At 46.4% G+C, this 17,164-nt stretch overlaps 1 pseudogene; it reads left to right on the top strand.

The window, feature by feature from the left end:
• The first annotated feature begins 13,890 nt into the window (after positions 1 to 13,890).
• LOC123183065 (probable LRR receptor-like serine/threonine-protein kinase At3g47570) lies at positions 13,891 to 17,164 on the top strand (annotated as a pseudogene).

Below are 17,164 nucleotides of genomic sequence, written 5' to 3'. Positions count from 1 at the left end.
CTTCTTCGTCCTCCCTGGCTCGACTTTTTCACAAGTGCGCAATCGCAGCAAGCGAGTTTGAACATCTTAATGTGGCCGAGAAACTAGGGACTATGTATGTATCATGCCTAGAGTCAGTCGTTCTCAAATTTTAATTTGTTTACACTCTTCCGCAACCAAGTCTAGCTAGATAGTCATTTTTAACTAACCAAATCACGAGAAGCTAATTGTGTGGCTCATGAGCTAGCTAAGTATAGTTTCTTAAGCAAAGTTTCTTGTAACTGGGACGATGATCCCCCTAGCTGGTTATTTGCTTCTCTTGTGAACGATGTATCCTTGCCATTATTCAGGAAATCGATAACTTGTAGCTGCTCGGTCGGCTTGGGAGTAGTGATTAATCGGTGAGTCGGTCTATTAACTGGATTAATCGGTCAACCATTAATCATGGATTAAACAGGAATTGTAAACACGTATCTTTGTTTTAATGTATTATACCATATTCTCATGCTCTCAGCTATGTAATATACCAAAATGTGCTACTGTCTGGTCGAACCCTAGCTATTAAGGAGCGAGAGGGGGATGGGAGGGGTTACAGGGAAAATTGTTGGGCTTTGTTTACCCACAAGTTAATGGGTCAGTAGCGATTAATAGGCCTAACAACCGATTAATTGGTCTAACAGGCCAATTAATCGGCCTGACAAGTTAACACGATGAATAAGTGCTATTCGATTCGGTCACCCTACGGGTAGCGATTAACTGGCCCGTTAACCGCTTAATCGGATGAATTCTTGGACAATGATCCTTGCTAAATAATCAATAAAACTAGCCACCAAGGCCTTCCCTCGGAAAGAAACAAAAAACTGATCAAATCATGTATTCGATCGCTGAGTACCTCCTTGGATTCTTGAGCACAATTTTTTAGGGGTTTTGAGCACATATGATAAGTTTTTCTGAACACAGTACAGACGCAAGCACTCATATATACGCGCATACACTCACCCCTATTAACGCATACACGCACACCCTACCTCTATAAGCATCTTCGAGAGACTGAGATGGCATATCAAGCACCTCGTCGTCGACAGAACGTCTCCTCCCACGAAAAGCACATCGCCGAAAATCCTTAAATAAATTCAGGAATAATGCAAGCACCAGGATTTGAACTCTGGTGGGCATATGATAAGTTTTAGAACGTTGTGTTCATGTGGCCGACACAATTAAGGGAAGAAGGCCCAACACAAATAAGCCTATCATGTCCACTACGCAGCCTATCATGGGCCATGAATCACACCTTAAAACTCAAGACATTTTGAATGTTTATCATGCCTTAAATTTGAGCACGCCAAGTAACGCATCTCCTGGAACACCCCCATCGCTCCCGTGTCGCTCAAGGGCGACACCGGGGCGCCCCCAACCCTAGCCGCTCGGATCCCATCTATCACCACTCCGACACTGCCGGCGGTGGCGGCGAAGGCCGGCTCTGGCTCTGGCGACCGGACGGGCGCAACTCCCATCTTCCACTTCCTCTCCAACATCCATGGATCTGATGAGTCAATCGTGGTGGTTCTTCATCTCGTTCTCATGGGCCTGGTGCTTGGGGCGCCTTCGGCGCTGATCCGCTGCTGCAAGGCTGCCCTTGCGCTGCCGCTCCGGGAGAGGCGACCGGAGCTCCGCCGCCTCGTCGATCTGCCCCAACACTACACTAGTAGAAAAGAGGGCTTTGGTTCAGGCCGGGTCAGCCCATTAGTCCCGGTTCAGTCCAGAACCGGGACCCATGGGGGCACTGGTCCCGGTTCGTGAGGCCAGGGGCCTGCTGGGCCTCGTGGGGGCATTGGTCCCGGTTCGTCTGGCCCCTTTAGTCCCGTTTGGTGGGACGAATCGGGACCAATGGGCCTCGCTCCTGGCCCACCACCATTGGTCCCGTTTGGTGGCTTGAACCGGGACCACAGGCTGCCCTTTAGTCCCGGTTCATACCACGAACCGGGACCAATGAGGTGCCTATATATACCCCTCACCCGCGAGCAGAGCACTCCAGTGCTCTGTTTTTCTCTGGACGGCGAGGGGAGGGCTTTGTGGTGCTCTACCTCACCTCCTATGCACATGAGGTGTTCGATGAAATGCCCGAGCCACACTAGTTAAGCTTTCTCGTCTCGAAGCTCGACCTCAAAGCTCCATTTTCCTCGAGATTTGTCTAGGTTTAGCGGCCCGTCATGTCCCATTCCCGTCTTCACCGCCATCGATCGCCCGCGCCGATCTCGTCGCCGGCACCACCGTGGTGAGCCTCTTGTTCTTATCTTCTTTCTGAAAGAAAAAATTCTTACTTTAGATAGATACTTGTCTAATTTTCTTACTATTTTATTGCTTGTTATTATATAGTGCGATGGTTTTGGTATCCGCCCCCGTCGGCCCTCGTCCTGTCTATGATTCGGATGTGGTATATATTATCTTTATAACTATTGGTTCATTTATTGTTTATGAAAATTATGCCGACCAACGTGACATAGATTTTATTTATCTAGGAGGTATGTGAACCGGAAATTCCAACCGACCCTATTGTCGAGAGGTTAAATTTAGTTGAAGAAGAAAACAATTTCTTGAAGGAAAAAATAAAAAAAATTGAGGAGGAGAAGATGATATTGGAGTTGCATGTTGCGGATGTCGTCGATGATCACAAGATCAAGATGGATGCAATACGCTTGAAGATTAGAAAGATTAGAAAATATGCCATTCATACCAAGGCTTGGTATCATTATGCCGTTGGATCAATTGTTACCTTGGTTGCGATTATGATCGCATTTGTTTTCGCATTGAAATGTTTTACATAGTTTCAATGTATGGTTTAATTAATTAGATGCTCTGGAGAGCTATATGTTGTTAGATGAGAACTATGTATGTACTTTGGTTTTAATGTGATGATGAACTTTTATTAATTTGGTCACTTAATTATCTATTCATGATGTTCTGTAATGGTTTTTGACACACTTAATTATATATAATGCACGTAGATGAACCGGCAATGGATGTACGGTGACAGACACACCTCTGAGTACATTAAGGGCGTGCATGATTTTCTCGAAGTGGCTGAGGCAAACAAGCAGAATGGTTTTATGTGTTGTCCATGCCCTAAATGTGGGAATACGAAGTCTTACTCTGGCCGGAAAATCCTTCACACCCACCTGCTTTACAAGGGTTTCATGCCACACTATAATGTTTGGACGAGGCACGGAGAAATAGGGGTTATGATGGAAGACGGCGAAGAAGAAGAGGACGATAACAACTATGTGCCCCCTAAATACGGTGATGCTGCAACGGGGGAAGCTGCTGAAGATCAAGAGGAACCAGACGATGTGCCCAATGATGCTGCAATGGGGAAAGCTGCTGAAGATCAAGAGGAACCAGTGCCCGATGATGATGATCTCCGCCGGGTCATTGTCGATGCAAGGACGCAATGCGAAAGTCAAAAGGAGAAGCGCCCGAGCAGCCAGCCTCCTCCTTCTCCGCCTCGTCAGGAAGGGCGGAAGAGACCCGCCGCCGCTCCGGCTGCTCCGGCGCGTCGTAGTCCTTCTCCTCCGCCTCGTAAGCAAGGAAAGAAGATAGCCACAGCCGCTCCGTCTGCTCTGCCGGCGTCTAGCAGTACAGCCAGAGGCGGGAGGCAATACAGATTCGGTCCTTCTCTGAAGACTCCAGAGAAGTTACCATACGAGAGGACCGAGGAGGAAACCACGAAGATCGTGCGAGCCGAAGTGACGAACTTCTTTGCAGGGGTGAAAGCAAAGAAACATCCACCTCCGGAGGAGAAGGTAGATCCGGTGAAAGCGGAGCGCACTCTGGCTGCCCTGACAAAACCACCAAAGTCTCCGCCGAAAGGCAACTATGAGCGCATTATTGCAAAGACATTTGTCGAAGCGGAGCGGTCGGGAAGTACTGTCAGTGATCAAAGGTTAAAAGAACGACGAGCTGGGAAAAAAATTGCCCAGCTCGGCGAACAAGCGAACCAATCGTGCCCCCCCGCTCAAGGTGTCTAGCGACATCGTCGCTAATGATCCGAGGATGGTGCCCGGTTATAGAAATCTTGGAGATTGCCTGCCCGATAATGTACATTATGATTTCTTGGAGGTGGACGAACACAAATACCATTACGGGAAGCCTCTCGTCAAAGATGAAAGATCTCTAACAACGATGATGCGAAGATTACATGATTGGTACATGAAAACCTGCAGAGAGTCTGGGGGGAGGAATACTTTGACGCTGAGAGTTAAAGAGGAGCATGACCTCGTTGGAATTGAACTGTTGAATGTTCCATTTGAGGAGTTCTTCCAGTTTTTCAATCAAAAGGCCCTCGATAAATCAACGGTCACTTGCTACTGTCTGTAAGTAGTACTACTTCTGTCATTAAGTCTCTCTATATAGGTCAGCTCTTTCATTGCATGTATTTATAATTATCCTCACTATATTATGCAGATTGAAGATCGCCGAATTGAAGAAAAGACAAATCGGTGATATTGGGTTCATTAACACAAATCTCATAGATGCAACTGAGGTTAAATATCATGCCGAAAATACCGAGGCCAACTTGCTACGATCGTTGGTAATAAATGAAAACAAAGATATAATACTCTTTCCTTACAACTTCAAGTGAGTGTTACTGTCTTGTGCATATTCGGTTTCCCTTATTAGTCCAGGTTATAGTAATGTGCAGCTTCCACTATATTCTCCTAGAGATTAAGCTTGAGCAGGGAGTAGTAACCGTCTTAGACTCGAGACGAAAAGATCCCCAGGACTATGCGGACATGACTCAAATGCTCAAGAAATAAGTTAAATCAATCATTATCCACCATATCGGCAACTTTGTTCATTTCCTGATATCAAGTAATTGTTTTCTTTGTCTGGCAGGGTTTGGAGAAAATTCACCAAAAAAGCTCCGGGACTGCCGAAGAAGCTGCAATTTAGACACCCGAAAGTAAGTATTATAGTAGCATATTCCACGCATCTCCTAGTGATTCAAGCGCTAGTTTCATCAATACCATTTAGCATGCTTGCTTATCAGTTTGATTGACCTCTATTTCTTGTAAAGTAGTTGTGGCAGGAACAAGGGAATGATTTCTGTGGATACTACGTTTGCGAGTCCATCCGCCACACGACCTGTGAGCGGGGCTACTCTGACGAACAATATGAAGTGCCTAAGCAATAATATTCACAATTTTATTTTATTACCATCATTTGTGTTGAGTTTCATTTATTCATATATATATATATATATATATATATATATATATATATATATATATATATATATATATGTATGTATTGACCCCCTTCTTCAAATTAGATCGTTCGGATGCGGGATGAACTCCTACCATCAGATCGTATGCGAGCAATTCAAGAGGAATTGGCGGCATTCTTCCTTGACCACGTGATCGCTGAAAACGGAGAATACTATGTGGACCCTATGTTCATATATAATTAGGAGATTATATTGTAAGAGATAATTATTGTATATATGTAGCCGGTAGTGTCGGATAGATATACGAGAACTTGTTGTTCGACCAATCTCTCGGAGAAGGAGAGGTGGTCGATATCACTTCTCTCTGTATGCATATGTTCATGACGATCTTCTGTTTCCTTCATTTGCTTACTAGCTAGCGTGTCTAGTCCTCTCTATACGTATATAGTACGTAGCGTCGACCAAGCACGGAGATAAGAGATGACACTTCTCTCTATTAATTAGCTAGCTAACACAATATATGAAACACCTAAATTAACCCCCCAAAACCCCCAACCCCCCCCCCCTTTCAAAAAAAACAAAAACCCCAGCCCCTTTAATGCTGACGCGTGGATGCCTATTGGTCCCGGTTAGTGCCACCAACCGGGACCAAAGGCCCTCCTGCCTGGGCTCGCCGCACCGGCCACGTGGAGGCTCATCTGTCTCGGTTCGTGTAAGAACCGGGACTAAAGGGCTAGGGCATTAGTAACGACCCTTTAGTCCCGGTTCAACAACCGGGACAAAAGGCCCTTACCAACCGGGACAGATGACCCTTTTTCTACTAGTGCTACCTGCCCGTCCACGTGCTCACGTTAGGCCTCCACTGGTGGCGTGCTGCACTTGGCTCCCACGATGCTGCCGGCAATGGGCCAGCCTTCCGCACATGCGGTGGCCGCCGGCGGCGCTACGGTCCACAGCTTGGTGGTGGCGACCTAGATCCGATCGGCCGGATGGTGGTGACTACAAAATGCAGGGACTTCCTATGGCTCACGGCGGCGGTGATCAACGAAAGAATTTTTGGAGGGTTCATCTCTTGATCCGACTGTTGATTTCGGTGGCGAGATACAAATTATGGACGATGACTTGACGCAGAGGGATGGTTGTACAGTGGCGGCGGCCGCATCGCATGTAGCCGATGAGATTGTGGAAAAGTGGTGGCGACAACACATGAGTGACTTCGATGGTGGTGCTACTCGAGCATCTGGTCTTGAGCTTCGGGGCGAAATCCTAGGTCAACCGAGAGTGGTTATGCCTGGCAATGGCGATGTGTTTTTACGTCGTTACCTTGTTGAAGGCATTGCTCGAATATGCTCGGACTGCTTCTTCAGGGTGAAAAACTAGATTCTGACTTTATGGTTGGATCCGGTGACGGCGACACTTGAGTGCCCCTCCCTTTCTGAAGGTGTTGCTGTTGAAGAATCTCGTCGTCTATGTGATGTCATGAGATAGTTGGTGCGGATATGGTTGTTATTGTAGTTTGTCGATCGCACATCAGATCGCTTTGGGATTATTTTTTCTCGCCTATGCACAGCTTTGGTCTTATATGACTTTGCTAGTTGTGGGCGTGTTTTTTGCGTGCGTGTGTGGTGTTGGTTGTGTGCATCCTACCTATGCAGAGACCGGGTGTATGCTCACTGTGTTATGTATCTTCTTGATGCTTCATTTTGAGCCAATAAAATTCACCCTTTGTTGAAAATGTCCTAAATTTGAGACGGTAGGAACTGGAATTTAAACAATCATAAAAAGTAGGCCCTTCGCATCTTTCTTAGCGTCTCTCTGAAAACAAGCATTGATGAAAAGGGCGGCGCCTCATCTGGCCGCTATAAAACACATATGAGCAGGCGGCGCCTCATCTCATGAAGTATGCCTTAGAGGAAAAGGGCTCCTCCTGCCCCAGCTCCATTTCCATTGCAAATGAAACAAACATGCCACTTACCACACTTGGATTTTTACATAGTCCAGCAAATAATTAAAGAGTACATCACGGTGACTTGGATTTACAATGGCCCATGGAAAACGCAAGCAACAACCGATCACGGCAACGACATGGATGCGATCACTATCTGTGCATTCGATGTTCACATCACACTATCCCACCCGCAAAAAAAAAAAGTTCACACTATCCAGTAATGGTATTCCGTGAGATAAAATCAGAAGTGAAGGACAATGTTGGAGGCTGGTTAGAGAGCCTCGTTTCTCCATTCCGCAAAGAGTGAAGAACATCGACAAACCAGCCACGCCAATAACCATGCGTAATAGAGCAGGCTGCATACGAAAAACAGGAGAGAAACGAGCGCTAATATTTTGGATGACAGCCAGACATCAAGATGACAGGAAATGTAACACTGAACAGCTTGAAACCAGTTCATCAACACTATTGTTACGGTTAAACGCTTAAGCCCATAGTGTCACGACCACGCGGTGGAGGAGTCCGGCCGGCGACGAACTACTGCTCGGATTCGAGAGGAGAGGAAGGAGAAAGGGGATCCAGGGTAGGAGACGTAAGCAGGAGGATAAGATACAAGTGAGTGGTACAGTTTGAATTACAGAAATCTCTTCGTACCGTTCTCTCCCTCGCCCACCTGCTTATAACCTGCAGGACACATGGGCCTACTTGCTACGGCTCTCCGGCCCACTACCGCTGAGACCATCAGGCTCGTTACATATTTGAACTTCCCGCTACACCTTACGCCTTCGCCTTGGCTGCTTCCCGCTTCCCTCGCCTCGCCCGCGCCTTTGCCATCTGCAGAGTACTTACAATACCTCCCCCTGAAGAACCAGCATGTCCCCAGGCTGGTGCATCTGGGTAGCGCTCCTTGAGTACTTGGTAATCTTCCCAGGTTGCTGACGCCGCAGGGATCGACGACCACTTGACCAGTATCTGAAGATAAGATGCATTGCCCTTTTTGACCAGTCGGCGATCCAGAATCTCCTCAGGTATCACACCAGGTGCTGATAGATCGAGTGGAACCGGAAGAGTAGTAAACACCGGAGTATGATCCGGCACATGGCCCTTGAGTTGAGACACATGAAACACCGGGTGGACCATACTGCCACGGGGTAACTCCAGTTTGTATGTTGCATTTCCCACTTTTCCAAACACCTTGAACGGGCCAAAGTATTTGAGAGCTAGCTTTGGACAAGAACGGTTGACCACAGAAGACTGAGCATATGGCTGTAAGCGCAGGTATACCATTTCTCCTTCGGCAAACTGGCGATCAGATCGTTTCTTATCCGCGAAGTGCTTGTACTTGCACTGTGCTCGAGCGAGATGATCCTTCAACAGTGTTGTATGCTCTGACTGAGAGGCCAACCAAGTCTGAACATCCGGGTACAGAGAAGTAGACTGACCTGCTAACTGTCCAACATTTGGATCTTGCCCATACAGTGCTTTGTATGGAGTGCAGCCCAGGGACGAGTGGTATGTAGAGTTATACCAAAACTCTGCCTGAGGTAGCCATGCTGCCCATTTGGTTGGAGAATCGTGTACTGCACAGCGCAAATACATCTCCAGGCACTGATTCACACGTTCAGTCTAGCCGTCAGTTTGTGGGTGATACGCCGTACTCATCTGCAGTTCAGTGCCCCACACCCGAAACAGTTCGCGCCAGAAGGCACTCGTGAAGATTTTGTCTCTGTCTGACACAATTGTCAATGGTAATCCATGCGGTTTCACTATGTTATTCAGAAACACCTTAGCAACAGATGCAGTTGTAAACGGATGTTTCAGGGCCAGAAAATGACTGACTTTAGTGAAACGGTCCACAACTACCAGAATAGCACTGAATCCTTCAGACTTGGGCTGTCCCTCAATAAAATCCATGCTAATTGCCTGCCAAGGTCGATCTGGCACAGGTAAAGGTTGCAACAGGCCAGGTGTTTTGCACAGTTCATGTTTTGCTTGTTGACATGTGTTGCACTGTTTCACAAAATTTTCCACATCTGTCTTCATGCCAATCCAACTAAACAGCTGCTTAACCCTGTGGTAAGTAGGCAATATGCCAGAGTGGCCCCCCACAGGTGTGGAATGAAAAGCTTGAATGAGTTTTGTCTGTAAGCCTGTGTTGGCACCAATCCAAATTTTGTCCCCATGTTTAATCAGACCATCCTGTAACTGAAACCCAGGACAGGCCTTGCTGTCCACTGCCAATTTCTACAGCATCCCTTGAGCAGCAGAATCTACCGAGTATGAGTTTAAAACCTCTTGTATCCAAACAGGTTTGCTGGTGGATATAGCTTGTACAGGAAATAAATGAGCCACCCTTGACAGTGCATCTGCTACAGTATTCTCCACTCCTTTCTTGTACTGTATGGAGAATTGCAATCCCACCAGTTTTGTCATTGCTTTCCTCTGCAGATCTGAAGTCAGAAGTTGATCTCCTAGATGACACAAGCTTTGATGATCAGTTTTAATAACAAAAGGTGCTCTGGCCAAGTAAGACCTCCATCTGTCTAGTGCCATCATGATTGCTAGGAACTCCTTTTCATATATGCACAACTTTTGACTATTAACTCCAAGTGCCTTGCTATAATAGGCAATTGGATGCCCTTCCTGAGAGAGCACAACTCCTACTCCAGTGTTACAGGCATCTGTTTCCACAGTGAAGGTTTTCTCAAAGTTAGGTAGAGCTAACACAGGAGTAGTGGCCATAGCTTGCTTCAAGTGTTGAAAAGCTTCCTGAGCTATGTCAGACCATTGAAAAGCTTGTTTTTTAAGTAGGACAGTCAAGGGTTTAGCCAGCAAGCCATAGTTTCTCACAAATTTCCTGTAGTATCCTGTTAACCCCAGAAATCCTCTTAATTCAGTAACATTGGTAGGTACTGGCCAGTTGATCATAGCTTCTGTTGTTGCAGGATCAGTAGCCACTCCCTTATCAGAAATTATGTGGCCCAAATATTCCATAGATTGTTGAGCAAACACACACTTGCTCTGCTTCACATGTAACTGGTTTTCTGCTAGGATTTCAAAAACAGACCTCAGATGTTGGATATGATCTTCCAAGGAGAAACTAAAAAACAAGATATCATCCATGAATACCAATACATATTTTCTGTTAGGCCCAGCCATAAACACATTCATAATATTGCATTGAAATGTCCCTGTTGCAGTAGCCAATCGAAAAGGAACCACTCTGAACTGGAACTGACCATGGTGTGTTTTAAATGCTGTCTTATGTTCATCTTCCTCCTTCATTCGAATTTGATGATATCCAGCTTTTAAATCCAATTTGGAAAACCATTTGGCCCCTCCTAACTCATCCAACAGCTCATCAATTACTGGTAATGGAAACTTGCTTTTGATTGTGATAGCATTCAATCTTCTGTAGTCCACACAAAATCTCCAAGTTCCATCCTTCTTTTTGACCAACAAGACAGGAGAAGCAAATGGACTAATGCTAGGTGTAATCAAACCAGCTTTCAACATCTCAGCTACTTGTCTTTCTATCTCATCTTTTTGTTGTGGAGAGTACCTGTAAGGCCTACAATTAACTGGAACAGCCCCAGGAACCAAGTGAATTGCATGATCCAATGGCCTGTGAGGAGGTAATGTTTGAGGATCTGTGAAAACTGTTGTGTGCTTGTCAAGCAACTCTTGCACAGTAGGAGGAATTGGTGTTTCAGGTGCCATTACAATTCTATTCAGTACAGTAGTGGCCCAGACCTCATTGCCTTTTTCCCACTTAAGTAGCTGTTCAACTGATACTTCCTCAATTACTGTTGGTGTGACAGGTAGCACCCCTTGTAGTTTAACTTCCTGCCCCGCATACTGGAACCGAATCCACTTTTCTGCCCAGTGACACTGCATAACTCCCCATTGCTCAAGCCAGTCCATGCCCAAAATTATATCATGCCCTCCCAGAGGAAGTACATGCATGGCATTTGTAAAGTTGTGCCCTTGTATCCACCAAGTTAACTGGGAAACCACTTCAGTGCATTGCACAACTTCTCCATTTGCCACTTTTACTTTCATTGGCTGGGACAACTGATCAGCAGTGACAGAAATCCTGCTCAAAAGTGCCTGGTCCACAAAGGTGTGGGTGCTCCCTGAATCCACTAAGATGAGCACCACTTGGTTTCCAACTAGAGCCCTCAGTTGTATGGTCTTGGGATGAGCTGCTCCAGAAAGTGCAGTAACTGAAATAGTGGCACAATCTGCTGTTGACTGCTCAACCAGAGCATCTAACAGTGCATCTGATATGATTTCATTCTGCCCTACTGCTTCAGCTGCCTTTAACTGAGCTCCAGGAGCAAGTACTTGGTTGCACACATGTCCAGGTGTAAACTTCTCCCCACATTTGTAACAAAGGCCATTAGCCCGCCTGTATTCCTTTAACTGTTTTGCCTTCCATAGTTCCCCGGGAGCTAATGCAGGTCGACTGTCAGTCTTGGTGAAGGGAGTTTTTGCATAGTTGGACCTGACAGACTTCTGTTGCAGTAGTCCTTCCTGAACAGCAGCAAACATCGCTGCCGATTGCACACATGATGGTATCTGTAGTTCCACAGTTGCTCGAAGTTCAGCCTTGAGACCCATAATGAAGCGTGTCACTAAGAAAGTGTCACTGAGTGCTGGTTCATACAACCGGATCGTGTAAACAAGCTGCAGAAATTGCTGTTTGTATTCCTCTACCGACTCGAGCTGCTTTAAGGACATGAGCTCTTTCATCTTCTGCCTGTACACATTGACGTCAAACTCCTGCACTATTGCTGCACAAAACTGAGGCCAAGTATGATAAACACTAGTTTGTTTGAACGCCTGGTACCAATGAGCTGCATTATCTGTCAGGTACAGAGAGGCTGAAGTAACCTTGAAACTGTCAGGTATGTTATACAGCTTGAAAAATGCCTCGCACTTATCTAACCAAATCCTGACATCACTGCCATCAAATCGAGGAAAATCCATCTTGGGCATCCACTGACGTTTGCCTGAACTTTCCTCCTGAACCGATTGCACAACTGGTTGTGGAACAGGTAAATTGTGCGGTACCTGAGCAGGGCGCGGCGGTGCGGAGGTGGGGAACGATGGCCCTGCTCCAAGTATGCCATCCGATACTTCTGATGCCGTCGGCGACGAGCTCTCCGGTCCCTCTGGTGGCTTCCCCTTCGTCGCCGCATGGAACTGGCTCTGCTGAACTTGACCCAGCGTGTCGCATGACAAATCCACCTTCACTTGGACTTGGTCGAGGTGCGCGGACTACTCCGACAGCTTGGCGTCGAGGGCCTCCAGTTGTGCGGAAATCCCGTCGACCACCTTGAACTTGCGCTGCGCCGCCCGTATCTCTGCAAGTTCCCGCAGCATCCGCTCCTGAAACGCCTCCATCTCGTCCGAGAGGAAGCGCGTCTGCGGATTCGGCTTAAACGTCGTCGTGGTCGCGGTTTCCTCAATCAACCCACCTCAGGTCCGGATTTATGCAGATCAAGCCCGAGAGCGATCCGCTACCTTCGCCTCGGATTTGCCGGGTATGATTCGAGAAAAAAAATTGCAGGCACACAGCGGAACGAGAGAAGAGGCTCTGATACCAGATTGTCACGACCGCGCGGTGGAGGAGTCCGGCCGGCGACGAACTACTGCTCGGATTTGAGAGGAGAGGAAGGAGAAAGGGGTTCCGAGGTAGGAGACGTAAGCAGGAGGATAAGATAGAAGTGGTACAGTTTGAATTACAGAAATCTCTTCGTACCGTTCTCTCCCTCGCCCACCTGCTTATAACCCGCAGGACACATAGGCCTACTTGCTACGGCTCTCTGGCCCACTACCGCTGAGACCATCAGGCCCGTTACATATTTGAACTTCCCGCTACACCTTACGCCTTCGCCTTGGCTGCTTCCCGCTTCCCTCGCCTCGCCCGCGCCTTTGCCATCTGCAGAGTACTTACACATAGTATATCTCAAATGCACCATTGAAGTAACGGGCCTTAATCCCAAGACATAAAAGCGTATAGGGCAAGTGGGGCAAAGATACCTGGAATCAGAATTGGAAGTATACATCATGACATCATGTGTTAAGAGGCTTCATGCTTGTGTGGAAACATGGGAGCTTTGCGTGCTTGTTGCAGAGCTGTTTAATTAAGAAAAGAAAAAGAACATTTGGTCAGAGCAGTAGACATGCATGACTCTAGTGCATCATTTCAGTAAAAGCATTTTCACCAAACCAAACTCAACCATGAGAAATAAAGACGACTCAATTGTCCAGGCATCATTGTTGAACTTGTGATTTGACTACTCCTACGATGTACAGTCAGGCCATTCGTTGTAGCTGAAAGAAAGCACAACGTATACTCTTATCGAATAAACACAAAAAAATGAGGCATGCATGCCCGCAGGGCCATAGGAGAAAAAAACACGGTATCAAAGAAGAGAATGTTAGACCAGTGAACCGTTCCATGTCAGGTCGTACACTGACCGACGCGAAGATCACTCTCTATCCAGTTCCTGCTGAAAAGTATCGAGTAGAACTCTGGGATTCGGGGCTGGGCATGCCGCAACGATCCTGTCCAGCTCACGCAGCGACGGCAGCGGTGGGCTATGAAGATAAAAACTGGAACGGCAACTAGCTGACAGAGTTGACGGACTCAAGGTCTTCGCTCCATCTGCGGTCAAGCTTGAGATAAGGCGTGAGGGTTTCAGACCAGGTGCAAGTGTGTGTACGTGATGACACCGTGGAAGTGCTCTCTAACCCATGGGGCCTCAGCCAGCTGCGCATCCAGCATCCAATCTCACACTTCCCAGCTCACATACCACAGCAAAACCCGGCGAAACCATGCACCAAGAAAGGCCGCCCTTCTGTGCGATCCGGACGAGCAAAGGTTCTCCCTACTCCCTCCTCCTGATTAGTACTGTACTTTACTGCTTCTGCTTAACATCCGTGTTAGCTTCTGTCTTGCTGCCGAGCAAGGTTCCCTACTCACAGAATTTAGCCTCTGTGCACTACTATTAACTGGAGTGCTTACCAACAAACATATGATCGTTAACCAGAGCAAGGTCACGCTGTCCAGCTTCATAGGTGAACATACTACCCACGGTGCTCATTTCTTCATGCTTTGCAGGTAACGAGGGCCTCGTGTCTCCCAATCGACCGGCGAGACGCGCCATGATCCTGCTACTGGCCTTGCTGCTCATTTCTGATGGAGTTGGCACTGCCCACTGCTCGACAGTCTCCGGTAACAGCACGGACATGCTCTCGCTGCTAGATTTCAAGCGGGACATCACCAATGATCCAAGGCAAGCCTTGGGCTCTTGGAACGCCAGCATCCCCCATTGCGAGTGGAAGGGCGTCAACTGCAGCCTCACGCACCCAGGGCGAGTTACTGTGCTAAACCTCACCGAGCAAGGGTTGTCAGGTTCGATTTCCCCGTCCCTTGGGAACCTGACGTTCCTTGAGACACTGGACCTGTCCACAAATAGCTTCACCGGCGAGCTGCCTCCTCTTGGACGTCTCCACAGACTGCAACAACTTTTGCTGAGTAAAAACTCTTTGCAAGGGATCATTCCAGCTACACTTACAAATTGTTCCAACCTAAGTTACTTAGACCTATACGGTAACTTCCTGACAGGTGAAATTCCACTCAGTATAGGCTTGCTCTCCAACCTGTTGTGGTTACAGCTTTCAGAAAATAATATCACCGGAACGATCCCACCAAGCCTGAAAAACATCAGCCAGTTAGAAGCAATCGATCTTGCAGATAATCAACTCATGGGTAGCATTCCCCATGAGATAGGACAATTTCCAAGTATGATGGGTTTGGTACTCGGTGGTAATATGCTATCAGGTAGAATCCCAACAACCGTGCTTAACCAGTCTTATCTACAAATTTTAGACTTAAGTACCAATATGATAGGGAGCACATTGCCGTCTGATTTTGGTGATACCCCCCCAAGTCTCACATTGCTCTACTTGGACTATAACATGTTTGAAGGTTATATCCCAGCTTCTCTGGGTAATACTTCAGGGCTATCAGTGTTGGACCTATCATATAACAAATTGACAGGTCAAGTTCCAAGTTCTCTTGGTAGGCTTGGAATGTTGAACAATCTAAACCTTCAGAATAATAAACTTGAAGCAAAGGATATTCAAAGCTGGGAATTCATAGATACGTTGAGCAATTGCAGATCTCTGCAAGTTCTTGCACTAGGTAAAAATCAGTTAAAAGGAGCTATCCCAAGTTCTATTGGTAACCTGTCAAGCAAACTTCAAGGACTAGGATTAGATGCAAACGACTTGTCAGGGACAATACCCACTAACATAGGTAATCTTAGCGGCTTAACAACACTGGCTTTACGTGAAAACAAGCTCCACGGATCCATTGAAGGATGGGTTCGAAATCTGAGGAATCTAACGGTTTTAGCTCTTGACGGGAATAACTTCACTGGCCCAATACCAACCTCTATCAGTAATCTTGCAAGACTGAAGAAGCTCTATCTAGCAAACAATGAATTTGAAGGTCCAATACCTTAAAATTTCTGAACTATCTACACCTGTTTTACAACCATATTCATGGAGAAATACCAAGAAATGGGGTATTTGAAAATGTCACGCCTGTTTCTCTCGATGGGAATTGGGAGCTTTGTGGTGGAGCAGTGGATCTTCGTATGCCCACTTGCTCTGCTATTTCTCAGAAAAAAGGAAGACTGTACTACTTGGTCAGAGTACTTATCCCTGTGGTTAGCTTCATATCACTCGTATTGTTAATTTACTTTGCACGCCTGGGGGCCAAGACACCAAGAAGAGCATCCTTATTGTTGCTTTATTCTGGCAATCATTTTCCTAGACTATCCTACAGGGATATAGCTCAAGCTACACAGAGCTTTTCTGAGTCTAACCTGGTTGGCAGAGGAAGCTACGGTTCAGTATATAGAGGAAAGTTAACTCAAGCAAAAATACAAGTGGCTATTAAAGTTTTTGACCTCGATGTGAGATACGCAGACAAAAGTTTCATATCAGAATGTGAGGTTTTGAGAAGTATTCGACATCGAAATCTTGTTTCTATCCCAACAGCATGTTCAACAATAGATAATGATGGTAACGCTTTCAAAGCTCTAATTTATGAGTTCATGCCAAACGGGAATTTGGACACATGGTTACACACAAAATCTGCTGGTGAAGGTCCAAGGATTTTGAGCTTAGGGCAAAGAATAAGCATCGCTATTAATATCGCTGATGCATTGGCCTACTTACACCATGATATAACAAGATCCATTGTCCATTGCGATCTGAAACCCAGCAATATCCTCCTGGACACTGATATGAATGCATATTTGGGTGACTTCGGCATTGCAAACCTCGTCCGTAATTCAAAGTCAACATCAGTTGGGCATTCAAGTTCAGCCTCAACTTCAGATGGCTCAATTGGATTGAAAGGAACTATAGGATATATTGCTCCAGGTACTCATCTCCACATCATATATTTGTGTAAGACTCAATGTCTGAACTTAGATTTATATGGCACTAATCAGTATCATTTCGTATGTTTCCAGAGTATGCTCAAACTGGCCAAGCATCAACTTTTTGGGACGTTTACAGTTTTGGAGTAGTTCTTCTAGAGATGCTGATAGGGTAAAAGACCAACAGACCCTATGTTTGACAACGAACTCAACATTGTCAATTTCGTGGAGAGGAACTCTCCAGATCAGATACTGCATATCATCGATGATCGTCTGCAAGAAGAGTGCAAGGGATTCATTCGTGCAACAGCGGAAGCAGGAAATGTGGTATATCAGTGCTTGGTGTCCCTTGTGCAAGTAGCTCTGTCTTGTACCCGTCTGTTCCCAAGAGAGCGAATGAACATGAGAAAAGTAGCCATGAAATTGCAGGCAGCCAGAACATCATATATATGTTGGAGCAAACAAGCCAGAGCAAGTTAAGCCACGCTATAGTGATTTGGCAATTGACACTGAACTTTGTATAACTTGTCTCACGTGATTTGCAAT

The sequence above is a fragment of the Triticum aestivum genome, chromosome 1D (genome assembly GCF_018294505.1).
Source record: "Triticum aestivum cultivar Chinese Spring chromosome 1D, IWGSC CS RefSeq v2.1, whole genome shotgun sequence".
NCBI lineage: Eukaryota > Viridiplantae > Streptophyta > Magnoliopsida > Poales > Poaceae > Triticum > Triticum aestivum.
This window is presented reverse-complemented; position numbering and strand designations above follow the sequence as displayed.